The following is a 26,577-nucleotide window of genomic DNA, read 5'->3' as shown; positions in this document are numbered from 1 at the left end:
CCCCTTCTCAGTACCCTTCTCAGAACAGTATTTTTTTTTTTTTTATTGCCTGAAAGGCAAGTCTACCTTTACTTCTGAGTGGGCTGCAGAGACTTGAATTCTACAAAGAATTCATTTTCAGCAAACACACAAACAAACAAAATGGTGGAGTAAGTGATCTCTGTATAATTTATTTCCACTGAGGAGTTTACTGGCCCTGATCCGGTTCGTAGAGGAAGAAATCACCCACTCGCTCTAGTTGGCTGTTGGCTCCGCTGGAAACTGTAGCCCCCTCATCAGGTGGCCTGAGCACCAGGCTCCACAGACAAGGAGGCCCAGGGAGGGAATGCCCCCAGGCTTCCTTGCAAAGCTGCAAATATTCCAGCCAACATTCTGGAAGGGGGGCTTGCTAAGATTTGTTTTTTTTGAAAGAGGAGGACAAAAATGCACTCCCAAAGCTTAGCACATTATTTTCCCCCTTGAGGTTTGTTTTGCTGTGGCGTTGGGATGGGGAGGCAGAGGGGCCTTCTTTCATACAGGAGACCCTCATTGTGCGCTTATTTCTACCTTGCAATTCACCCCCAGCAGGGGCTCAGGTTCATAATGGAAAACTGGCGCCTTTGACGGGGCTGGTTGTAGGTAATTGCTATGAAATTACAGTTATTTTACCTCTCTCTTAGCTACACCAAGAGCCCCATCCCTATTCAGTTCTCACTTTCCCTCAATGCTGGAAAGAGACCCACCCCTGAGTAGTTGAGACGCCATGGGCTCTGTTATATAAAATCTGAAAGGTGGGAGGGCACAATGTGGGCGCCACCCCTGCCTGCAGAGCTACAGGTACTGATAAAGCCACACTCAGCCAGGCAACTATTAATGTAATAATAGCTTGTGCTGACTTGAGTCTACGATGCCAGTTCCCTACGACCTTCCTGAAAAGGACTCACTTGACAGGCACCTGGTTCTTGGTCCTTTAAGACATTCTGACAAAGGACTTTTCCCCAGGGGCCGCTTACAATGTAAGTGACAAGTGGAGAATTGAAAAAAAAACAACAAAAAAATCAAAAGCTACATCCACATACCATCGTCTGTTTTACCTCTAGTGGTGGTGGGTGGGGAGGGATAAGGGAACTGAAGGAGGAACCAGCAAAATATTGGAATTCTTATCAGCTGGACAAAAAAAAATCAAATAATAGTAATGTTAACGATCACGAGTCATTGTTCTAAGTGCTTTACGTGTATTATTAACTCATTTATTGCTCATGTGAAACCCGTGTAGTGGGATATTATCACCCTTTTACAGATGTGGAAACTGAGGCACAGAGAGGGGAAATACCTGGCTAAGGGCCCCAGGATTGTACCCCGGTGATCGGGCCCCAGATCCAGAGCTCTTAACTGCCATGGCTGGAGTCCAACCTGAGGACCCAGACAGGTAACTTGGTCACACGAGGTCACAGAGCTGGAGGTGCTGGCGCTGGAATTGTCTGCACACATCCCACCTGTCAGTCCACGAGCACACAGCTGTGCCAGAGGGTAGACAGGGGTGGCTCTCATAGCTCCCACATTTCCATTATTGCCATAGATTATGATTCTAGGCCTAGTAACCAGAAATTGCCAAAGGACCAATACAAATAATATGTGAGGATTCTGTCATTCACCTCACTATCTTTGCATCTTTCTTTCAGCTTCCTCTTTTCTTTCATTGTTAAGAACACTGAACATGAGACCTATCCTCTTAAGAAATTTTTAAGTACAATACATTATTGTTGACTGTAGTCACAATGTATAGCAGATCTCTAGAACTTATTCATCCTGCTTACCTGAAACTTTATTCCCGTTGATTAGTAACTCCTCATTTCCCCTGCTCCCTGCCCCTGGCAACCACCATTCCACTCTTTGAGTCTGTGACTTTGGCTATTTCAGTTACCACATATAAGTGAAATCATGCAGTATTTGTCTTGCTGTGATTGACTTAATTCATTTAGCATAATGTCCTCGAGGTTCATCCATGTTGTCACATATTTCAGACTTTCGTTCTTTTTAAAGGCTGAATAGTATTCCATTGTGTGTATACACCACAGTTTCTTTATTCATTCATCTGTTGTTGGACATTTAGGCTGTTTCCATATCTTAGCTATTGTGAATATTGCTACAGTGAACATAAGAGTGCTAATATCTCTTCGAGATCCTGATTTCAGTTATTCTGAATAAATACCTATAAGTAGGGGCCGGCCTCGTGGCGTAGCAGTTAAGTGTGCATACTCCGCTGCTGGCGCCCGGGGTTTGGATCCCAGGTGCGCACCAACGCACCACTTGTCAAGCCATGCTGTAGGCGGCGTCCCACATAAAGTGGAGGAAGATCAGCACGGATGTTAGCTCAGGGCTGATCTTCCTCACAAAAATAAATAAATAAATAAATACCTATAAGTAGGGTTGATGGATCATACAGTCTTCTATTTTGAGTTTTTTGAGGAACCTCCATACTGTTTTTCCTGGTGGCTGCACCATTTTGTACTGCCGTCAACAGCGTACAAGGGCTCCAATTTCTCCATACCCTCGCCAACACTTGTCATTTGTTTTTTCCGTAATAACCATCCTGACAGGTGTGATGTGAGATCTCACTGTAGTTTTCATGTGCATTTCCCTGATGATTAGTGACGTTGAGAATTTTTTCATATATCTGTTGACCATTTGAATGTCTTCTTTGGAGAAATGTCTGTTCAAGTCCTTAGCCCATTTTTCAGTTGGGTTATTCGTTTCTTCACTATTGAGTTGTTCAGCTTCCTCTTTTCCTCTTTCACAGCGCACAAGTCCTGTGGCCCATAAAAATCGTTTGTTAAACTCAGGGGTTAAATGTGGTGAGCTTGAGGCAGCCACTTGAAACATCAACCAAGAAGAACTAGGTGGGGCTCAATGGGACCCCAGGCCCTGAAAAGTATGATGGAAAAATCCAGATGGCCTTTGGTCCAAAGGGGCTCTGAGCAACGGAGGCTGGGGATAGGCACAAAAGTGGTGGACCAAGTTGATAGTAATGTCCCCCTAAAATTCGTGTCCACCTGGAACCTGTGAGAGTGACTCTTATTTGGAAATAGGGTCTTTGCAGATGAAATCAAGTTAAGATGAGGTCATATTGGATTAGGGTGGGCCCTAAAAATGACTGGTGTCCTTATAAGAAGAGGGAAATTTGGACACCGACATACAGATGAGAAAGTTTAGAGATTGGAGTGACATGTCTACAAACCAAGGAACACCAAGGATTCCCAGCAAACACCAGAAGCTAGAAGAAACAAGGAAGGATTCTTCCCTAGAGATTTTGGAGAGCACATGGCCCTGCTGACACCTTGATTTCAAACTTCCATCCTCCAGAACCGTGAGAGAACAAATTTCTGTTGTTATAAACCACCCAGTTCATGGTAATTTGTCATGGCAGCCCCAGGAAACTAATGCAAGCAGGGAAGTGTCAAGAAGAAAATGGTGTACAGCTAATAGCAAACTTCCTGAGTTCACAGTTCTGCTCTGCCGTGGGCCTCGTGTGCAAGCACACAATTGCCAGCCAGATACAACCCCAAAGTACTTCCTGTTCCCTAGATATAGTAAATTTATTTACTATGTTATACTATACTATACTATACGCTATAAGGTATAATAAAACTTATAAAATATTATACAGTATATAACATTACATATAATAATGATAATAGCATAATGGAATTACAGAGGTTGCATGATTATACACTATATGTTATGTGCCAGGTAAGTCATATTATATGTTACAAGATATTGCCTTTCATGTAGTCTCTCCCTCTCTATGGTGAGCTTGGCTACTACAAAACAGGGGCCAGGTTTTCTTTTGCCTACAGCAGCAATGAGCACTGGTGCCTGAAACTTAGCTGATACTCAATGCTGGTTAGAACGGATGCATGTTGAGGGGAGGGTAATATTCCTCCCTTTCTGTGGCTTGAGTATCTCAAAATCCTGATGCTGGCACCCTGAAGAGCGTCCTGAGAAGAAAAGCTTGGGTTGTATAACACATTATAGCAGGAGATCGTGGTTCTAGACCAATCTCTGTCACTAAATCACCATGTGCCCTTGAGTAAGTCACCTCCCTTTCTTGGCCTCGATCATTGCACTTAAAACTTCCTGCAATTTTGTGAATTCAAGTGGCTAATGGAGATTTATTTAAGACAGCAGTTCTCAAACTTCTTGGTCTCAGAATCTTTATATCCCTTTAAAGATTGTTGAGGATCCCAAAGAGCTTTTGTTTGTGTGGATTATAGTTTCAATATTTACTGTATTATAAATTAAAGCTAAAAAATATTTTAAATATTTATTTACATATTTATTTAAATATTACAATAATGATAAACATATTACATGTTAATATAAATAATCTATTTTAATATAAAGGAAATATATAATTTTTCAAAAAAGAAATTTAGTAAGCAGAGTGGCATTGTTCCACATTTTTACAAACTCTTTAATGTCTGGCTTAATAGAAGTTGGCTTCTGCATTCGATCCTGTGCTATTTGGCTGAAGTATATGAAGAAAATCTGACCTCCAACAGATACATATCTTTTCAGATAATTGTGGGTATTTTTCTTTAATACCATACCGAAATTCAGTGGTGGTAGTTTCTTTTTTTCTTTTTTTTTTTTTTTTTTGTGAGGAGGACCAGCCCTGAGCCACATCCAGTGCCAATCCTCCTCTTTTTTGCTGAGGAAGACTGACCCTGGGCTAACATCCGTGCCCATCTTCCTCCACTTTATATGGGATGCTGCCACAGCATGGCTTGACAAGCGGTGCGTCGGTGTGCGCCCAGGATCCGAACTGGCGAACCCCGGGCCGCCGCAGCAGAGCGCGCGCACCCAACTGTTTGCACCACCTGGCCGGCCCCAGTGGTGGTAGTTTCTTAACGGTTAGTTGATAGGTGGAATTTGAAACCCCATCAATGAAGTTCTTCTGTTCCACTAAAACTCATTCGTCTTTCTTACGCTTTGAATGATCTTTTACCCATGAATGATTTTGTAACATCACAAATTCGTCACTTGGAAAACAGCACTTCACTGAGTAGTGCAGATCTTCCAAATGCTGATACATTTCATGACACAGTATCAAAATATCTCATTCAGTAATGTCACCACCAAGCTCATCAGAAAAGTTTAAGAGAAGCTGCCAAGCTCACGATGGCAGATACTTGTTTTCCAATATTCTTAGTTTTCTCTTGAAAGCTTGTATTTTGTCATTGGCAATAAATACCGTCCGTTGTTATCCTTGAAATGACAAGCTCATTTAATTTATTTTCCAGGAAAAGTCCGGCAAGAACCAAGTCTGAAAAACCATAGTTTGTCTGCCAGTTGCTCTTTCGAGTAGCAGCTGTGTTCTGGAGGAGAAGCGGCTGGTTCGGCTCACAACTCAATCACACAAAACCTTTCTGGAGACAACCATTGTATGCTGGAATGCAGCTGAAGAGCTTCGTGTGCATTTTTCACTTCATCAGCCAGAATGTTTAAAAGACATTACTCAAAGGTTGAGATTTAATTACATTAGATAATTTTTACTGCTTCATCAAGGACATTCATAAATGAGACGGGCTCCTTTTTCTACACGTGCATGACTCCTCCGTTACGCCAGTGCCTTGATTTGTGCTAAAACACCAGCAGCAGGGCCCGCCTGGTGGCGTAGTGGTTAAGTTCACAGGCTCCACTTTGGCGGCCTGGGGTTCACAAGTTTGGACCCCGGGCACAGACCTACGCACCACTTGTCAAGCCACCCTGTGGCAGGCGTCCCACATAAAATAGAGGAAGATAGGCATGGATGTTAGCTCAGGGACAATCTTCCTCAGCAAAAAGAGGAGGATTGGCAACAGGTGTTAGCTCTGTTAATCTTCCTAATCTTCTCACAGAAAAAATACCTGCAGCTTTACTCATGAAATGCCAACCCCAGGAAGAAATGATATTACTTTGAAAATAGTTATATTCTGGCTTCTGAAGGGGTCTCGGGGATCCAGGAGTCCATGAACAACATTTGAGAACTGTTGATTTAAGACATCCCGTGAACAGACCAGGTACAGAGAGCTTCTTCAGACAACTAGGGGAAGCTGATAATTGTCCAAAAGTCACTTGAGGGCACCAAGGCCAGGAGGGGGGAAGATTTATTCAGAGAAGATCCCAGAGGGAATTGCAGGAGACAAACAGATGACATTTCAGCTTGACAGATGTCATGTCACTTATCAGTTTATTGTCTCAGCTCTGAAGGCACCTTTCCCTAAATGCTCTGTGAGAATGGGGAGGATTTCCTTTTAGCATTTCCAAAGTGGAGGCTGAAGGTAGGCTTTCTCAGGAGACAGCACTGGGGGGCACTGCAGGAGGAAGAGGCTCTCTTGCTGTCTCTGGTGTGGGCTGGGGGTCCGCATTGTGGGTATGAGGACATCCAGTAGAGCCTGCCCCGGCCACAGGCCCAGAATGTGATCCCTCTGGCACCTTTCAGACTCGGCCTGGTGATAACCTTTCTGTAGCCCTTCTGACACAGGAGCCAAAGCCCCCATGTAGCCCGCACACAGCCTGCTTGTGGCCAGTGTGTCCACACAGATCTGCCACTTACTCTGCAAGCCCCGCGGTGCGTGAGGCCTCCAGCTTCCAGCGACACCTGGATCCCACTGCACGCCTATGGCACCATCGCTAATCACCTGTTCCCAGCCTGAACTCTGGAGGGCGCCTTTTACTTGCCCAGCAACTTCAGACCAGCTCTGGCTTAGCTAAACCAGTGAACATCTCTGCTTCCTGCTGGGCTGACATACCTTCTCCAGTGGGATTTGAACCACTTACACGTTGGTCCTTCCTTGGCTATTCTCCTTCAGCTCTAGGGTACCGTATAGAGTTTCCTTATATGTTATGGCTACTTTTTTATCATAGCTAATACTTCCTTATATTATACTTCTCCTGTTTAAACCACCATGTGGCTTCTTTCTCTTGATTGGACCCAAACTACTCTAGTTGCTTAAATGTCTGATATTTCAAAATGCAAGATTTTTAGGCTCTTTGATTCCATTAAAAGTCTGGCAAGGTTAAGTCCTGAATTAGAGACTAGAAAAAAGAAACCTCAATTTTCTCCAGAAAGTTAATGGTCACATTTCAACTTTTCATTGCTTTAGCCCATGAAACCTATTCCCGAAGACTCAAATGATCAAGTAATTTTTTTTGTGTGTGTGAGGAAGATTAGACCTGAGCTAACATCCGATGCCAATCCTCCTCTTTTTTCTGAGGAAGATTGGCCCTGGGCTAACATCTGTGCCCATCTTCCTCTACTTTATATGGGACACCGCCACAGCATGGCTTGACAAGCGGTGCATTGATGCGCACCCGGGATCCGAACCTGAGAACCCCGGGCCACCAAAGCAGAGGGCGAGCACTTAGCTGCTAGGCCACCACGCCGGCCCCACCAAGTAATTTTTTTAGGTTTACAGATAAAAATTCTACAACAGTTGGGCCAGAACTGACCTCAGGGATGATATGGCCTAGCTCTTTCTTTTTACTGGTAAGGAAATAGGCCCAGAAAGGTTAGGCAGCTTGCCCATGGTTGCACAGCCTGGTCCCATGGCAGAATTAGGAATATAATTCCTGATTCCTAGCTTTCCACTATGCTAGGCTGGCTGTTATCTTACAGGAAAGAGTGCCAGAATGACAAGGGCCACAGGAAGAGGACTTTTCTTGGATCTGAAATGACTCATCTATATAGCACTAAAATGATTTATATCACATGGAAGAGAAAGAATCTTTCTTGATAATAATATTTGCAGCTGTCCACTTTTTCTGTTTAGCTAAGTCTGATAGTATTCTTTATCATGACTTTTTTTTTTTTTTGAGGAAGATTGGCTCTGTGCTAACATCTGTTGCCAATCTTCCTCTTTTCTTTTTTCTCCCCAAAGCCCCAGTACATAGTTGTAGAGTTGTAGCTCTTCTATATGGGACGCCGCCTCAGCACGGCTTGATGAGCAGTGAGTAGGTCCACGCCCAGGATCCGAACTGGCGAACCCCAGGCCGCCGAAGCAGAATGCGTGAACTTAACCGCTACGCCACTGGGCCGGCCTCTGTTAGGACTATTTTTTTAATACCCAATGGCCTATCCTTCCAATACTTTGGTTAGTCAGCCTTCGATTAGCAGGGATGGGACTTGGCGGTTTGCGGTCCACTTGAAGGTAGGGAGTTCTACCTTGAAGAAACAACATTCTGTTTCTCAGTGGTCACAGATGGCTTAGCTCCCTGGGGTCACTTAGGCATTTGTCATTCAATAAAGTCAGGTAGCTAGCATACTTTTGAGGCTTCAGACAACCTCAGCATTTATTTAGCGTTGACGATAAAGGCTGAATTAGCTCTATGCGGACAGCTGCCTGTGGAGGGTAATATGAAGCATTCCAGGTGTGTCAGTCAGGGTTCCCCGGAGAAATAGAACCAACAAGATGTGTGTGTACACAGATGTAGATGTAGGTCTAGATATATATTTTAAGGAATTGGCTCACATAATCGTAGAGGCTTGATGAGTCTAAAGCCTGGTGGAGCAGGTCATCAGGTTGGAGACTCAGAGAGGAGTTGCAGTTCAAGTCCAAAGGCTGTCTGCTGGCAGAATCCCCTTTCCCTCAGAGGGAAAAGGCCTTCTATTAAGGCCTTCAACTGATTGCATGAGGCCCACACATGTTATAGAGGGTAATCTGCTTTATCCACAGTCCACTAATTTAAAAGTTAATCTCATCCAAAAAAACACTGCACAGAGACATCTAGAATAATATTTGACGAAATATCTGGGCACCATGGCCCACTCAAGTTGACATATAAAAAGTAAACATCACACCAGGTGAATTTAAAAATATTACCTGAGACAGATAACCCATCAATCCAGTCGTCAACACCTTAGCTCGCCAGATGGTTTTATAAACCAATGTATATATAGTTATGTAAATATCCGCTCCCAAAGGAATTTATAGGCTCCATACCCAGAGGGCCACTCAGTGTAAGCATCTAAGAGAACAGCGTCCAGGTGTACCTTTGACCCGGAGTAACCGGCCTGATCTGATAGCGGCTTTGGGCCCAAGTCTGCCTACAACTTCATGTGTTGCACGATATTGCTGTGCTCGAGGCCTCTGGGGAGGGTCCTTCAGCCCTACCTTGAGCTTTATGTCCACCGCACTGAGTCTGTCTTCACCACCCCCGTTCTTCCACACGGTCTTTGAGAAAGAGTTGCCCTTTCTAACCCAACACCAATGCCCCTTCTCCCAGCCCCTTCTTCCACCCCTACATAATTCCCCCCCCTATTCTTTCATGTCCAAACTATTTGATTAAGTGAATGGGTCTCTTTTAAACCTCCCTCCAGCCCTGCTTCTACTTAACACCCTCTTCTAAAATGATTCTATTTCTATCACTTTCTGGGCCTAAGCATTTCCTTCCTTCCTTCCTACCTTCCTTCCTTCCTTTCTGCTTCCTTCCTTCCTCCTTCCTTCCTTTCTCCCTCCCTCCCTCCTCCTTACTCCTTCCTTTTTTCCTTCCTACCTCCCTCCCTCCCTCCTTTCCTTCCTTCCTTCCTTCCTTCCTTCCTTCCTTCCTTCCTTCCTTCCTTCCTTCCTTCCTTTCTTCCCTTGTGACTTACTCCTACTTGACTTTTCTCTTATAGCTACAACTTTTGATTATCCCTTACAACTCAGCCCTCTGCACCTGCCTTGTCACCTGTGCCTCTGTGTGGCTGGGGCTCGCTGCAGGGGAGTGCAATCTCTGCAGATGCATGAGGTCCTGAGCTCAGAAGGGTCCCACACTTGGCTTAGTGCCCGCTTTTTCTGTCTCAAAATTCTTAGTCATTGTTGAACAAAGGCTCCCTCACGTTCATTTTGCAGTGGGCCCCACAGACTAGGCAGCCAGTCCTGCACACAGACTCTTCTTCCTTGTGCTGACATCCTCCTCTTCCTGACCTTTGTCCTCTCAGCTAATTGCTCTCCCCCTCCACGCTTGGTGCCCTTTGGAGAACTCATCTACTCCTGAGAATGTGATTATCCTCCCCAAGTCAGCAATAACCCTGGCTTTTAGACCTATAAACATGTCATTACTCTGAGCTTTAAAAAAAGGAAAAGGAAAAGGAAAAGGAAAGAGAGAGAAAGAAGAAAAGGAACATGTTGGAACGCTGCAGGGCTTGCTTGGTTCAAGTCTTTCTTGTTGGTTCCATCTCCCATCCTATCTCACTCCAATGTTATATATTATTCTAGAATTTGTCTCATTTCAATTAAAGAGTTTTCCAGTTGTTATCAGATACCTGAGGCTTTCTTATTAGTAAAAGTCAGACAATATTCCTTGTTATTATTTTTTTAAATACCAAATGATCTGTCCTTCCAATAATCTAGTTGGTAAGCCTTCCATTAGCATGAATGTCACTTCGTGATTTGTTTTCTTTTGGTTTTTTATTTTATGAAACTCTAGGAGCCCAGTGGGTGCTCAAGAATTGTAAGTTTGATTGCCTGGTACATCTTCCAAGTGACTCCATCCTGCTGCGGAAGGCAGGATGGCACTCATATCGTATCATAAACCTGCACTGAGCCTTCGGAGGTCTCAAAGTCCAAACCCCCTGCCTCCAAGTTTGGCTCTTTCTGCTACACTCGCCCTAGCTGAAATATTTCACAACTAAATTCCATTGCATTAGAGGCAGGCTTGTGTCCTTGACTTCACAGAGCTCTGTGGTACAGTGTAAAGGGCATGGTGTAGAGCCATGCAGACCTGGGTTCAAATTCCAGCCCTGACACCAACCAGCTGTATGTGGCAGATTTTATTTTTCTACTATTTCCATATGCTCTCTAGAGGTGGAGTCTATATTTCCTTTCTTCTTGAAATTGGGTGGGGCTTTGTGGCTGTCTAGATGAATAGAAGAGTGCCATAATGTGTGATTTCTGAGACCAGGTCATAAAAGGTGATATAGATTCTGCCTGGTTCTCTCTCTCTTCTTTGGGATGCTTGCCCTTAGAACCCAGCCACCATGTCATGAGGAAGCCCAGAGCAGATGAAGAGGCATCGTGTAGTGTTCTGGCTGAAAGTCCCAGCTAAGTTCTCAGCTGACAGGCGGCATCAACCACCAGACACGTGAATGAGTGAGACTTCAGATGATTCCAGTCCCTAGGCTTTGAGCTGTTCCAGATGACACCTAATGAAGTAAAATGAGTCATCACACCAAGCCCTGGCCAAACTGCAGGTTCATGAGCAACATAAATGTCATCACTGTTTAAAGCCACTAAGTTTTGGGATGGTTTATTACCCAGCAGATAACTCATATATACACTTAGCCTCAGGTTCTTTATCTTCAAATTGGGGGCAGAAATATCTACCTTGCCAGGGTTGTTATATGACTGGATAATAATATGTATAAAACACATGGTGTTCGTTTTATAAATTTAGAGCTATCGTCATTATGACCACAGAAGACAAACATTTAGGAAGAGCTAATTAAACATCCCTGTTCGTGAAATGCTATGCCTTAGTAAAGATTCATAGACCTCTTTTGATGGCACAAAAATTCAACAATACCTCGGTGTTCAGAGTTTTGTGTGTGGAGCAATACATTCAATAGAGAAAGCAAACACAGAATGAACTATGGTCACTGTCCATTGGCTGGGGAAGAGTATTTCTAAACCAGGGCAGTTGTATATTGACCATGAAGCAGGGCAGGGAAAGTGATTCATATTTGGTTAGCTGTTGGTACAATGATAGGCTCGTGCATGCCTATTTTCTACAAAGCCATTGAGTATCTGTGCAGAGCAACATTCTCCAACCAAACACTGTTTTCAAGTAGTTCAGGAGCCAAAGATGAGAAGGTCTGGAACTCAGGGAAAATAGACGGATGAAGCTGAGGGATCAGGTCTGTGACAGATTTCTGGCAGTTTTCTGTTAAAGGCCAGAGGAAGCCTTGCATTATCTCAATATCCGGGAACTTTTGTCACAAATCTTTATGAAATCGTCATGCTATTCTTTATGGATGATTATGGCTCTCAATGCTTGGATCAGGAAAGCTGAAAGCTGGCATTCTTTCACCTCAGAAATGCGCCAAAGCACAGGAAACCACAGAGTGATACAAATCTATAGCCTCAAATAAACAGAACTCCTTCCCACATGGGTTTAATTTGAAGACGCGGTCTTCTCACTTAAGCATCCCCTGGAGAATACCAGTCCTAATGGAGGAAACATGCCTTCCACTGAATTAGGCCACTGTCAAAGTTTTACTTTCCACCCTTGACATATTTTTTATTTGTTATTCAAGATCCTATAGAAATTAGTTCCAGCTTTTGATCATGAATCCATTTCCCCTACATTCATGGACTGAGCCTGCAATTCCTATAATCTTCATACCAAACTGGGGTATCTTGATATTGAACTCTGCTTCTCCCAAAAAGGTTGGTGCTTGGGCTCCTGTGATAGCAGAGATTCTTCAGTTGTTACTCATCCTGCCCTCTGCTCCGCTTGTCTGAATGTTGAGTTTTGAATATAGCATCTTCATCTCACAAGCTGGTCTGGAAAGACCTTGGAGGAATCACAAAATCTGTCATCCTGCCTCTGGGGCTTGGTAAGCTCTCCTCTATTCAAACCTCCCAAATATGACAGATTAAAAGCTTATGGCACTAAAATCAAATCTGAGTCATGAGATTTATTCAATAGGGTCACTTAAAGCCTAAGCCCTCTGGAAAATTTTTTGCAAAGTTAGCATTTTATAATATGTCAACGAAATATGTTTATAAAGCTTGAAAAGTCTATTTTAAATGATCATTTAAAAATGCCATGCCCAGGCCCCACTCTCAGACTGATTTAATTAATCTCGGGTAGGGCTCAGACAAGAGATTTTTTCTTTTTTTTTTTTTCCTCAAAACTCTCAAGGGATGCTAATGTTCAACCAGGCCTGGCCTCCTCTGACCTAGTGGTACTCACAATTGGGCGTGTACAACAGAATCACCTAAGGCACCGTGTTAAAAAAGAAACCTGACAAAGGAGCTGCCAAGCCCACTCCAAGCACACAGAGTCAGAGTCTCAGGGAGACACCCGAGGTGCCCTCCCAGCTGTCTTTGTTCCCTATTTCCCTGTCTGTACGGGAAACTCTTGTATCTCCCACTCTGCTTCTACTGCTGTTCCTTCCTCATCCAGTTCTTGCATAGGTCCTGAGAGAAGTGCCCCATTTTGAGTTGTACAGCAAATGGAGAGCACATTTGGATAAAGACTCAACTCAATGTAGCCAGAAACAATACCAGAAGCTTCACTCGCCAACTGATGTCTCTACGGTTGCCCCTCCTCAGAGAGCTCTTGAGCTCTGGAGGTGGGTCCTCCCTGGGGGTGACAGAGAGCACCGTGACTAGTCCAGAAATCCTACCCACTCAGCTCAAGCTCTCACATGGTCAGTGCAGCCACAGGCCGTATGTTCTGGGCCACATTTCCTCTCCCCAGGCACTATCTTCTAGCCTGCGGTGGCTAGAAACTTTGCTTTTTTTTACAGTGTGGGACCCCATAAAGTCCTATGTTCAGCTGTGTGGAGCGCTAGGAGGCTTTAGCTCCACCATCAACCATATGCAGTCATCCGGCCACTTGGGCAGGGCGGGTCCATGAGCAGGACAAGCATCTTCACCGAGGGCCTGCTCTGTGCAGAGCCTGGGAGTGCAGTGCTGAACGAGCCCTGGTCCATCTCCTTGAGAAGCTGGCCCACACGGAGGCAGCAAAAGGTAAAGAGATGGTGTCCAGGTCATCAGTGAAGTGCAATAATGGTAGAGGATGGGTGGAATGGAAGCAAGAAGGAGGCCATCTGAGTGTTTAGGGAAGGTTTGGGGGGTAGCAATGATCCTTGATACGAGACTTGAAGGGTAAGAGAACTTATTCAAGCAAAGCGGTGGGCAAGGACATCTGAACAGAAGTGACAGCATAAGCACGGGTCTGGAGACTTGATGACACTATGTGGGGTGTGCAGGGAACTGCAAACAGTTGGTCTTGTCCTTCGTGCTGTATTAGGGAAACCCACGTGAGAATTCTCCAGTTCCCTTTCTTCCTCCAGTCTGAGGATGCCAGCCCAATCACAGTCAAAGCCACAAAGCAGTCAAAAGCCCATCTTCAGGGGGCCCCATGTCCCTGGGGTCTGCCATTCCTGCCATCACTGCTCTCTAACCCCTCCGCCACTCTTGGCCACCAGGCGTCTTCCTCACTTCCATTTCTCAAAGCCAACTCTGAAAGCATCCACATTTAAGTTTGGATCCTGGATAACTATTTAACACTGATCGTGAACCAGATGTCAGCAGAGGTGATGAAGCTTCAGTGGTGGAGTTCCAGGCCTCTGCCAGGTGAGCGAGGAACTGGGAAAGGAGGAAGAAGAGTAACACTAGCTTCCTGGAGTCTTGGAACAAGACACGTGGGCTTCCACCTGTTATCTCCTATGCAGGATCCAGTCCATTCTTCCTCTGCAGCTTACGAGGACGGGGCTTCTCTAACAGGTGTCCATGCCAAAGGGCAGCACGTCTCATCACAAAGCTGCTTTAATTTCCATTTAGAATTCTCTACTTAAAATTACTTCAGGGCTGGTGAGGAGGGCAAGACTTAAAAACGAAAACCACAGCACATTCCTTTTTAATTAATTTGGAGATGGGAGACTATAGGAATGTTAGCTTTGCCTTTAACATGAGCGCTATGAATTCGGGATAATTGTTTTCCTGTATGCATGCGGTAAGACCTCAGCCGGAATGTTTTGAGAAGCAGGATGTTCGGGTGAATTGAGTTCCCTGGGTAACCCTTTAAGCAAAAGAAGGCAGTGTAACGAAAAGCAGAAGATTAGGGGTCCTGCAGCCCAGACCTAGTTTTGGCACAAAGGACTGCGTGATCTTGGGTAAATAATTTTCCCCTCCCTGGACCTCAGTTTTGTTATTTATAAAGTGGATAAATTAGAAGAGATGATCTCAAAAGATACTCTAAAATATTTCTAATATGTGGCGGGGAGCACGTGAATATCACCGAATCTTTTATATGCATCTAAGAATTCCAATGGCTGAATAGAGGCTCCACAAGCTAGCACAGCCCCCAGCTCCCAGCGCCATGCTCGACTCATGGCACGGGCTCAATAAATGTTTGTTGAGAGCATGGAGCTTGGGGGCTGGCATTCTACCCTGAAACGCAGGCAGGTGGTCCTGCAGGGCAGCGGCCAGCACTGCAGTTTGGAGGGGAAATGAAGATACAAAGCAAGAACCCCCATGACCACCTTCGCCAGCTCCTTCAAGGCTTTGCTTTCTCACAGCTTTCCTCTAATGTCTTTCCATAGTGTTCTCAGCACATCTTCCTAAAAAGCAGTGAAGAAGCATCCCTTTTGGAAGGCTCCTCAGCCCCACCCACATCCCTCAAGCCTCATCCAACCCCTTCATTTTTTGGACCAGGCTAGCTGAGGTCCACAAAATGTAGATGACTTGTCCAAGACCCAGACAATTGGTGGGGGTGGAGTTTGCAATCGAATGGAGATGGTTTGAAATCTCAGTCAAAATCAACAGAAGTAATTTAGACATGACCACAGGAGCTATGAGAACTGAATCCTTTCAAAAGTCATCTTTGAGACATTGCTGCTAGCCCGTGCTTACTGTCATTTTGCTCTCTTCAAAGAGTAAAATGTTGAAGACACAGGAAGAAAAATTCAGATTATTGTAGAGTACAGATTCTAATCAACGTTTATTCTACTTGAACATGGAGGACTCACTCAGGGGAAAGACAAGAAGGCCGGCTCACACTGAAGCTCCTGAGCCCCCAGAGGGAGTGTAGAAGAGAAGCCGTGTAGCTGGATCCTCCCCTGCACACTCCTCCTTCCCCCCTATAGGGTGACTGGGAGGGTTAAGGGAGATAACACAAGTAAAATGGGAGAATATCACTTGGCGAAGGACTAGCACTCAACATATCTGCTGTCTTCATTGTCACTTTGCCCTGTGGCCCATCCCTCCTTCCTCCCTCTCACACGCCCAACCAGTACACTAAAGGCCACAGGTCTGGAGAAAGTCTTCTATGTCACCATGCAATAGGGAAATATTCCTACCAGCCAGTGCCCCCTATCACGTGAGCCCACCCAATTAATTTCTATTGAGCACACATAGAGCTCAATAGTGAAGATTCTAGTCCTGGATGATTACATCTTCTGCTTTTTTAAAAACAGCCTCACAGCTATAGACATAGAAACTGAACCAGGTTTTGTGTCTGGGAGACCCAATTTCATTTTCTCTGCCTTGAAAAAACTCCATTTGAGCTTGGTCCCAGCTGAGTTATATGTTCAAGCTCAGGCCAAACTATAATTGAAAAGGAGTCTGTCTTTTATAATCCCCTAGGCCCAAAGGGGAAATGAAAAGCTTTTCCAAGTGGCAGACTAAGGCAGGAAATGTTCTATTTATTGTACTCCCATAAAAAAAATAAACTTACCCCAGTAATTATATTACACACACGATAGTCCAGGCCATCACCCAGGAAGCCACAACCTGAGATAGACTCCATGTTTCTCTTCAGAAATGGAATTTTTCCAAGACCTACCATAATTTCTTTCACAAGTTCTACAGTTACAAGAGACAGATGGCCCACCTTTCTGTCTGGCCTTTGGGAGTGAGAAGAGCTGTGCGCTGGTCCCAGATGTTCTGTAAGATAAATCTGCCCTTGAGCATCTTTGCCTCAGTGTGTCCCTCTGCATCCCTGCCTGAAAATGAAGTGACGACTGGATAATGTCTAACTCTGAATTCTCTGCTTCTCTCCATGCTCACTTGTTCAGCAATATTAATCGGCATGAAGAAGTTAGAAATGGCCCTTGCCTGGGAAGAGCTGTCATATAAATTCTCCACTTCATGCCTAGGAGAAAAAAACAAAAGTGGCCATTGTAAAAATAAAAAACTACTCCCAAATAACTCCAAAATAAGCAGACTGCAAAATAAGTGAGGTGCAAAAATTGTTCTCCTCTATTAGATCCTTTCTGTAAGTCTCAGAATTTCATATGATGCTCCTGGGGTACTCAAGTTCACAAGCACCAAAAAAATCTTGTTTTGGCTTCCACATCCAGTATGGGGATCCACAGGGAGGAACCCTTAAATCAGCCACTTGGTATATCAGAAGATGTGAAGACGTGTTCCCAGCTCTAACAGAGATTGCCCCATCCATAGGTTTGGAGTAGAAGTTTATGTAACTATAGATAGTCATCAAAGCATATCATTTGTATCTCCATTTAGTTTGAAGGTACTAAATAGAGTAGTTGCGCCTGCTTGTTAAAAATTGTACTATGGCCATGACCTCCACACCCCAACCCCCACCAAACCATTTCTGTCATTGTAAGCCAGGATAAGTCAACCCAATAGCTTCCCTTTACTTACAAGACCTATCTAAGGAAGGAAGCCTGCTATTGTTGGACTATGTTTAGAATATATGATGCTAAGCAATGACCTTCAAGGATTATTTGAGATAGACTTCTAGATCTTATCTAAGGTTTAGGATCAACTCCTTCAAATTATCTTTTGATGGAGGCTCAGGAATAACAAAGACATTTCAACTTGTGCTTCATCTCTCAACTACTGGAAGAGGCTGCTGGAAGCATCATGTAGAAAATTCTGAGGTCTCAACTAGGATCAGTGGGCAAGAACGTCAGTGTCATCTGGTGATTACATGTTTTATTTATAATGCCAACCTTAGACGGAATTCTGCAGACACTTCCACACAGAGAGCAAAGGCCTGCTGAAGAGGGAGAAGAAATGGGGCAAAGCTAAAATGATGAGAAACATAATTTTCCCCCATGTTCTCCCAATTTGCTCTTACCACACCTTTCTTTAACAGCATTTCTTTCTACTAAGTCATAAAACAGACGTTGCTTTATTTTTCTCTTCTCAGTCCTGAGGTACAGTTCAGGGCCAGATATATCACTCTAGTTGTTCAAAATGTAGCTTGCATGTGAAGCCCACAGCCTCAGAGACGTGTGGGGCTGAAGAGAAACAAGGCCTTAGAAACAAATTCAATGTAAGGAGAGTATGTGATTACAAGGACTTTTAGTCTGTAGCTTTTGCAGTTAGGTCACTAGCTTTGAGCAAGGCATTTCTTTTCTCAATCCCTTCACCCAGGGGGGAATAATGATGGCTTGAATTGGCCTCGGCTCTCTCCCTCATCTGTACCTGCAAATAATAACAGCTGTCCACCTGTTGCACAAGTTCTCTGTGAGGATCGAATGAGATAATGCACATGCAAGGGCTCTGAAAGGATGAGGCACAATAATAACACTACAACCCCACATCCAGTCCTTCCTTATCAGAGGAATGAAATTATAGTTAGAATGTGATGCCCTACAGCTCTACAGTCCCGTTAGGAAACTGAGCATGAGCCCAATCCTCAACCGAGTCCCATTAAGAGCTTTCTATCTCTCCCACAGAACTCCCAGCAATGGCCCTAAGAGGAACAATTTTTTTTTTTTGCCGAAGTAGATTTTCCCTGAGCTAATACCTGTTGCCGATTTTCCTCTTTTTTTGTGTGTGTGAGGAGGATTGGCCCTGTGCTAACATCTGTCAATCCTCCTCTTTTTGCCAAGGAAGACTGGCCCTGGGCTAACATCCATGCCTATCTTCCTCCACTTTATATGGGACGCCACCACAGCATGGCTTGCCAAGCGGTGCATGGGTGTGCGCCCGGGATCCAAACCCGCGAACCCCGGGCCACCGCAGCGGAGTGCACGCATTTAACCACTTGTGCCACCGGGCCGGCCCCCGGATTTTCCTCTTTTTTCCTTTCTCTTTTCTTTATTTGAGCCACTGCCACAGCATGGCCGTTAACAGATGAGCGGTATAGGTCCATGCCTGGGAACCAAACCCCGGCCACTGAAGCAGAGCACACTGAACTTAACCACTAGGCAACCGGGGCTCACCCAGAACAATTTTTTTAATGGAAAGATATTCTAGTTTGTCTACAGCCTTCCTACTCAGAGTCAGGTCCACAGACCAACAACATCAGCATCGTCTAGGAACCTGGTACATATGTAGATTCTCAGGCCCTACCCAGACGTACTAAATCAGAATCTATATTTTTAGCAAGATCCCTAGGTGATTTATGCTGATTAGTGTTTGAGAAAGCTGGTCTTCAGAATCTTTGGAAGACCTTATATAGCAACAAAGCAAAGAACTTCATAACCTATGCACTAGGTCAGTGATATCGAGCTTTTCTTTTTTCTTTTACAAAGTATATCTTTGCACATCTGGATTTCGCATAACTCCTGCTTAGAAAAAAAATCTCTACTCTTGCACATTGTAATCTGGCCCTACTGGGTTCTAAAAATGGGAGAGGATCTCAGCCAAATTTCCATATACCTTCTGCAGAGGAGGGGCCTGCTTGCAAATAACAATGCAGCCTGGTGCTGAAAGTGAACACTGAAGCTGAAACGGGAGCCAGGACTAAATTATTTATTGAAATTCCATGATGTGGCTTGTCCACGAGGAGCCAGCAGAGCCTCCAATCACTGAACACATCCATCCTATGCAGGCCCCATCGTCTGCCCCCTTAAGTCACCTGCCCCTTTGCTTGTGGGACCAGTCAGATATTGGACCCTCACCTGACAGGTTAAGTTCTGGAAACCTGACAAGTCGTGGTCAGTGAACCGGGCTTTCTGAAGTTGTCGCACTGAGAGCCCCCAGTGCCCATCACTGTGCAGTGCAGTGGCTTTACAGGCCACCTGCCTGCAGCCTCAGTGCACAGAACGCCTGCATAGAAAGTTGCAGGAAAACAAGAAAGCCAATATATTGCAGCTAACTCATTAAAAAAAAAAATTCTCTTCCTCAGGGTTTCTATCAGTACAATGGAGAGAAAAGGTTTCTTTACCAACCAACATGCCAATATACATATAGAATGGATTAAATTCTGTAGATAACTTGTCCTTTTATAATCACTAATATTTGATTTTCAAAAGTAAAATACTATGGGGCCGGCCCAGTAGTGCAGCGGTTAAGTTCACATGCTCCGTTTCGGCGGCACAGGGTTCGCAGGTTTGGATCCCAGACGCAGACGGATGCACCACTTATCAAGCCATGCTGTGGCAGCGTCCTATATAAAGTAGAGGAAAATGGGCACGGATGTTATCCCAGGGCCAATCTTCCTCAGCAAAAGGAGGAGGATTGGCAACAGATGTTAGCTCAGGGCTGATCTTCCTCACACACAAAATTATTTTTTAAATAAAATAAATAAAAAGGAAAAAAAAGTAAAATACTATAAACATGTCCATCAATAGCAGAATGGTTGATTACAGTATGATACGGCCATAGTACAGAACAGTACACAACTATTAAGAGAGTTGGATTCTTATGTATTGTTCTGGAGGAAGTGGCATGGTAGGAGAAAAAGGCAAGTCACAAAGTAATGTGAATAGTATTATGCCTTTTTTTAATTTAAAAACAAAACCCTGTGTGTGTATATATATATACATATATTAAAAATGTGTGTGTGTGTGTGTGTGTGTGAACCACGGAAAGAGAGGAGTTGAGAGCAGTACTTAACACTGAAACATTCGTTTCTCCAGTAGGAGGCATTCAAGGGGTGTGTGAAGAGAGACTCCTACTATTTTCTTTATGTGGTTTCAGGCAAGGAAATGTCTGAAACCTTTGGGGCCAGATATGTTTCAGAATTCAAAATATTTTGGAATGTAGAAAGGTGATGTGATGCGTGTGTACATACATGTAACCCCACCCCATCCCCAGCAGGCGCTGGGGCACTGCCCTGCAATCAAGTCTGGTAACATTTCTGCAGCACTAAAGTGGGACAAATAGTCTACAAATAGCCTCTAAAAATTCAGATCAGTTGTGCATCCAAACAAATTTGCCATAAACTTACAAAAGAACTTTCAGATTTCAGAGCTTTTTGAATGTCAGGATTCCAGATACAGGATTCTGGTTCCATGTATATCTCGTCAGGGTCTGACTTGTCACTATGGTCATGCATAAAAGGGAAGGGACAAAGAGAAAGAAAAACGGAAGGGAAAACTCTCTGAGGTACCCTTGTGTACCTTCACTTGTGCCTCCAACGGGCTCGATTTAGGCCTTGAGAATGACCAAGGGTGCAGTTTGGTGAAACACTGGCAGAGAGTGGGCGTGACCTGTGAATTTGAGATACTAGCAAATTCAAGCCCGCTGGCCTGTTGTGTAGCAGATACAGAAGAACAAAAAAAACAAGGTAAAAGAAATATTTTTAACAAAATAGAAAGTCACTTAGGTGTTGAGGAGTAACCAGCTCCTGAAACGATGCCCACGTGGCTCCTGTTACTCAATATGGAACTGAAGCAAATACATTTGTGTCAAAGTTAAAATACATGCTGTGTGAGGTCAACAAGGAATGCCCAACATATGTATTGGTGGCATCCGCAGTGTGCCATGAACTTGTTTAGTGAGGGTCTCAGATTCTCACAGGAGTGGGTAAGATCTTGTTTTTGGCTGGGTCCCTGTCAATCTAGACATTTCTTTTAAAAATATATACAGTTATGCTGTTGATTTTTAAAATATCTTCAAAGGTGGCAGGAGTCCAATTATATCAAATCACAAAGAACAGGACACTGCTTTAACTGTCAATCTCCGAGTTGTAAGTGCTGTATTAACCCGAGCCAAGTCAGTTGGAGCCTTCATTTCTCTCACTGTGAAATGGTGGCACAGTACCATTCACCACCCTCACCCAGAAGGTGTGCAATTAAACTAAAAAGTGCTGAAAAGCCTTTGGATTAACACATGTTGTAAGTTACAAATGACATATTTCTCTATGTTATGTAGGTGAAGGACCAGGCTCTGAATGTCACAAAGGGAATGTAAATGATCAGGGGTGGAGAAGCCACTGGACTGGAAGTCAGAAATCCTAGGTTCTGGTCCAGATGCTCCCCTAAAAAGTGGGGGCCACTTTCATATCTGGGCCTCTGACACCTGTTCTGCCCATCTTTCAGAGCAACAACGAGGGTCAAATGAGACCGTGTGCATGGGAAGAGCTCTAACCACTAGCAGTGGTTCTAGCTTCTAGCTACCTATGAAAAGAAGAAGATTAATATAACAGTATACATAAGGCAGAATGGAATAAATGGTAAATAGAAGTCCCACCAATGTGTTCTGCATGTCTAGGGGAGCAGTGTTTACTTCTGGGTGGGGAATTGGGAAAGTGTCCTTTCATTCTCCTCATCTCCTATCTGGATTTATTTTTTGTCTACATGTTTGTTAAATGTGTGGAGTGACCAGCCATTCCCACTGGCCTGGGACTGAAGGGATTCCAGAGCTTTCAGAGCTTAAAACTGGAAAAGTCCCTGGTAAACTGAGATGAGTTAGTAACCCTCTATATGCACATTCCTACTTTCAAAGAAGGATTTGAGAGGATACTTATGTGTAGACGCTTACATTTAATAGACTCATTCACACAAAGTCTGTGCCTGGACAGAGTTCATTCACTTCAAAGCAGCTTGGAAATTTCAAATAGTCTCTTCTTAGGACTTTCGGTTCATCACACTACAATGTTATCCTTCAGTGGATTCTCAGTATTAATAATCACTCCAAACTCTATTTAAATGGGTGATGGACATTGAAATGGCTCAGACCTATGAGTTTTCCTAAAATAACTAGAATAGATAAAAGGCAGCTAGTCAGGAAAACAACAACAATAACAAAGCGGTATTGTTGTTGATTCCCTCTGGGGGTGGATTTTGTGTGTCCGCTGTGTGTATGCAAGGTGCATATTGTATTGCCATATGCATTTGACTTTTCACTGCTGAATGGGCAGTGGAGTTCAAAGAGATCTGCCCACACATCAAAAGAGGAAATTCCTTCCTTTCAGGGCCTTGTCTTTTGCAAAGAAGCTGTGTTTAAACTCTATGATGATTTATAATAACTATTTGTAATAAATATTTATTTTAAGTAAATAGATCGGGTGATTGCTGTGTTCTACCCTTGAATAACAGGGATCATAGAAACTTCTCCAGTCTTCATTTTTGGCCCCATGGCCTTTTGGGTTTCGCATTGCTCTTTCCTGTGAGGGCACTTCAGGCTTCCTAGAGTGAACCATAACCCCCACTTTTATCAAAAGCCACTGTACGCTTTAGTGACAGGCATATTGTAATTGTTATCACTGCATGCAAATTGTAATGGATCCAAACAGCTATGTGACTTTTGGGGAAAGATTATTTTCTTATTGCCACGCCAGCAAACTCCCCCAAATCTGTAGTCCAGCTGACTTTCCTCTGTCATTTGTAAAATTAAAAATAATAGGCAGATACGCTGGAATGTCCTAAATTGTTTCTTTGACCTTCTGGGGTCCATACTCAGAACCCTCCAACGACCTGTCACTGAGAATAAGATAAAATCCACCTCCTTGGGCTGCCTCTCGGGGCTCCCATTCTCTCTTTCCAGTTTCATCAATATTCCCCTTTCAGAATCTCTTCCTTTGCCTCCCCACCCTTCCAGGTAGACTGCTGGGCCACCAACTCTGTTGGAATTGGATTTGCTAAATTTGTACTTGTGTTCGTACCTTTTCTCTCTTCTGGATTGCATTTTCCTTACGTCTCCATTTTCAAATATCAACTCAGATCACTGGCAAGCCTTTTCTGTCCACTCCTATTAGAATTATTTTGTGGCTAGTTCATTTCATTCATTCACCAGATAAACATTAGGCATCAACAATGTGTTAGGTACTGTTCTCGGTGCAAGAGCTGCCCAGCGAGTCTCCGCTCAGTATCTTCCCCTGTGGCTTGCTATGCCACTCATGTGCTCCTCTGGAAGACACAGAGCACGAGAAGGCAAAATACAACAGCAGGTAAGCCCCTGGGCTTTGGAACCTTACCGGGCTCTGCCACTTACTAGCTTTGTAATCTTGGGCAAGTTTCCTGGCCTTGGTTTGCTCTTCTGTAAAGTGGGAATGCAATTTGATAAAAACTTCATAAAGTTGTGGCAAGGATTAAATGAGATAGTTCATGTAAAGCATTTAGAGATAATTTGTGGTACAAAATAAGAGCATGATAAACATTACTTATATTATGATCTTATATCTGGTCTGATGTGCCTGTTTGGTATTGTCTCTTCCTGTGGTGCCTTCTTTTCTCTCTATACCTTCCATATATCGAACCTCAGTGTTGGGCATCCTCATCACTGTGTGATACAATATTCCTCTCTCCAACTGGGGATGGGAAGTTTTCAAATGAAAATATAAATGGGAGTTGTTAAATATTTTAAACATGTTAGTGAAAGTCTATGGGACTTCTAGAAAGTGTTCATTCAACAATACTTATTGAGAACTTCTAGAAAAGTAGTTCTCAAACTTTAGCATGCCTCAGAACCATTTGGAAGGCTCGTTAAAACACAGTAGGTTAGAGGTGGAGCCCAAGAATTTGCATTTCTAACAAGTTCCCAGGTGATGCTTCTGATCTAGGATCCACACTTTGAGAACCTCTGTGCTGGGTGCCAGGGATAGAAAACATTTACTAGAGGGCTTTGGGTCAGCTTTCCAAGAAAGCCAATAACCCGAGTCTGAAGAAAACACACAGCAGAGTGGGATGAACACTGGACCCAATTAGACAACCCAAATTCTAGCCCTGGTTCCATCCTTCATTGGACTATGACCTTGGATAAGTCATTTACCCGCTCTGAGCCTTGGTTTCCTTATTCACAAAGTTAGCATAGGAACATTGCTTTCACACCTCATAGTGCTGTGAGGACCCAGGACAAACGTAGAATATTATGTGTACTGACTAGATACTGAACTGAAGAGTCAGGGGAGGAGACATATCCTCCTCTCTTTCCAGTACAAAGTGACCCCTTGAATGGAAGAGAGACCCTCTAAGCAAGTCACATTCTTTCCCAGTTCACTGAAGTACTATTTAGTATCTTAAAGACCCACCTACCTGAATAGATCCCCTGGTAACTCAAAACCCTAAAGCAGCTTTGAATCAAGAGCTGCTCTCTGGAAGGTGACATTTAGGGAAGGTGCCCTGAGGGCTGTTGCTCTCTGTCTACCCTTCCCACCTCCTGCCGAGTCTTGAATCACCTTGGGCTGCCAATAGTTAACTACTTCCACCCCCTAAGACTAGCACCTGTGAAAATCACCCTCACTAAATTACATTTTAAGGTCATGGCCTCTGTTTTTACCAACTGTCACTAGAAGAAATCATCATACAAAGTTTTCTACTGCACTTACTATAAAAAAAAAAGTTGATGACATTTTTCATTATATTCCTCAGTGTACCCCACAGACTCCACATAAAACACCACGTGAGAAATGGCCTGAGAACCCAGTGCCACAGATAAAAGGATGCTTAATGTTAAGAGAAAATGCCAGTGATAAAATGTTGTGAATAAAGCACACTGAAAAAAGCATAAACTATATGATCCCAATATTTAAAAAAAAAAAACACTGGAAAGAAAGAGACCAAAATGCTATCAGAAGTTATCTTTGGGTGGTGGATTATGGGTGATATTCTTTACACTTATCTGTTCCAAATTTTCTACAAAGAGCATGAATTACTATTATAAGTAGAAAAAGGTAACATTATTTTTCAAAGTAGCTCAGTGATAGGGAATTGTACTTCCTCTAAAAAATTAGATGGCTTCTTCTGCTCTCAAAAAGAGAATTCTATAACTGATCATGTTTTCTTTTTTTTCTCCCTGCCTTCCAAGAAGCTCAAAATCATATTTGAAGCACCTCTCAATAGCTATGTTGACTCTTATCGCAGGTTTGTAGAGTTCTTATTTTCATTTTCTATTTTGTTGCAATTTCCTATTATAAGCTTTTACTTATTAGACAAATAGAACTTTCTTCTCCTATATAATTTCTGAAATTTCTAAACACTCTGAACTTTTTAGAAACTCAATAGGCAGCCACAAGTAAGTGAAAAATTTAATTTAACAAATTAAATGACACAGCTTCTAAACACCTGAAAAGGTAACGTCACTTCTCAAAGGCTTATGGTTTATAACCAGGGAGAAGTTCAAGCAGTGGGCAAATCTGATGTGATGTTTGTCGAAGACCACACTGATTCTAACGTTCCTTTTCTGCATGCAGTCAATGCCCAGATGAGGCACAGTGAGGACTCCCCTGGCTGTGGACTCCGTGGGGCTCAGGCCCAGGTGGGAGGAAAGCTCTGCACTTCCCTATTGCTGATCAGCATTGGTGGCATCAGCCAAGGGGACCACGCTGAAGGAAGACTCATTATCTGATGAAATGCAAGGAATACTCAAGGATGACGCTGAGACTTTGATCTTAGGACACTGGGAGATGGCAAAGCCGATGTGAGAAATGGGACATATGAGGGAGCCTGGCTTTAGGGGAAAGTTTTGATGTAAGATGAGGCGGCTGTGCAAGCAGCAGTTTGGAACAGTGAAAGAATGCTGGACACAAACCAAAAGAGGGCTCTGGTTCTTGTCCCAGCTCCACTCCATCAGTTTGCGTGACTTGGGGTAAGCCCCTCCTGCCCCTGCCTGGGACTCAGTTTCCTTATGAGATGAACTAGTTCATCTCTAAGGCTGTTCCAGTTCTTTCGGTGGATGTCTATGACTTATATATATATGTAAACTGAAAACTCACGAGAGATTTCACACATGGAGATAAAGACTCGGGTCAACTCTGTCT

At 43.7% G+C, this 26,577-nt stretch overlaps 1 protein-coding gene across 2 annotated transcripts in view; it reads right to left on the bottom strand.

The window, feature by feature from the left end:
* The window catches only part of CLIC5 (chloride intracellular channel 5), a 159,337-nt gene that overhangs the window by 48,095 nt on the left and 84,665 nt on the right, over nt 1-26,577 (bottom strand). The gene's annotated exons all lie outside the window — the stretch shown is intronic.

The sequence above is a fragment of the Diceros bicornis genome, chromosome 14, assembly GCF_020826845.1.
Source record: "Diceros bicornis minor isolate mBicDic1 chromosome 14, mDicBic1.mat.cur, whole genome shotgun sequence".
Classification (NCBI taxonomy): domain Eukaryota; kingdom Metazoa; phylum Chordata; class Mammalia; order Perissodactyla; family Rhinocerotidae; genus Diceros; species Diceros bicornis.
The sequence above is the reverse complement of the archived record's forward strand: the minus strand, read 5'-3'. Positions and strand labels throughout refer to the sequence as shown.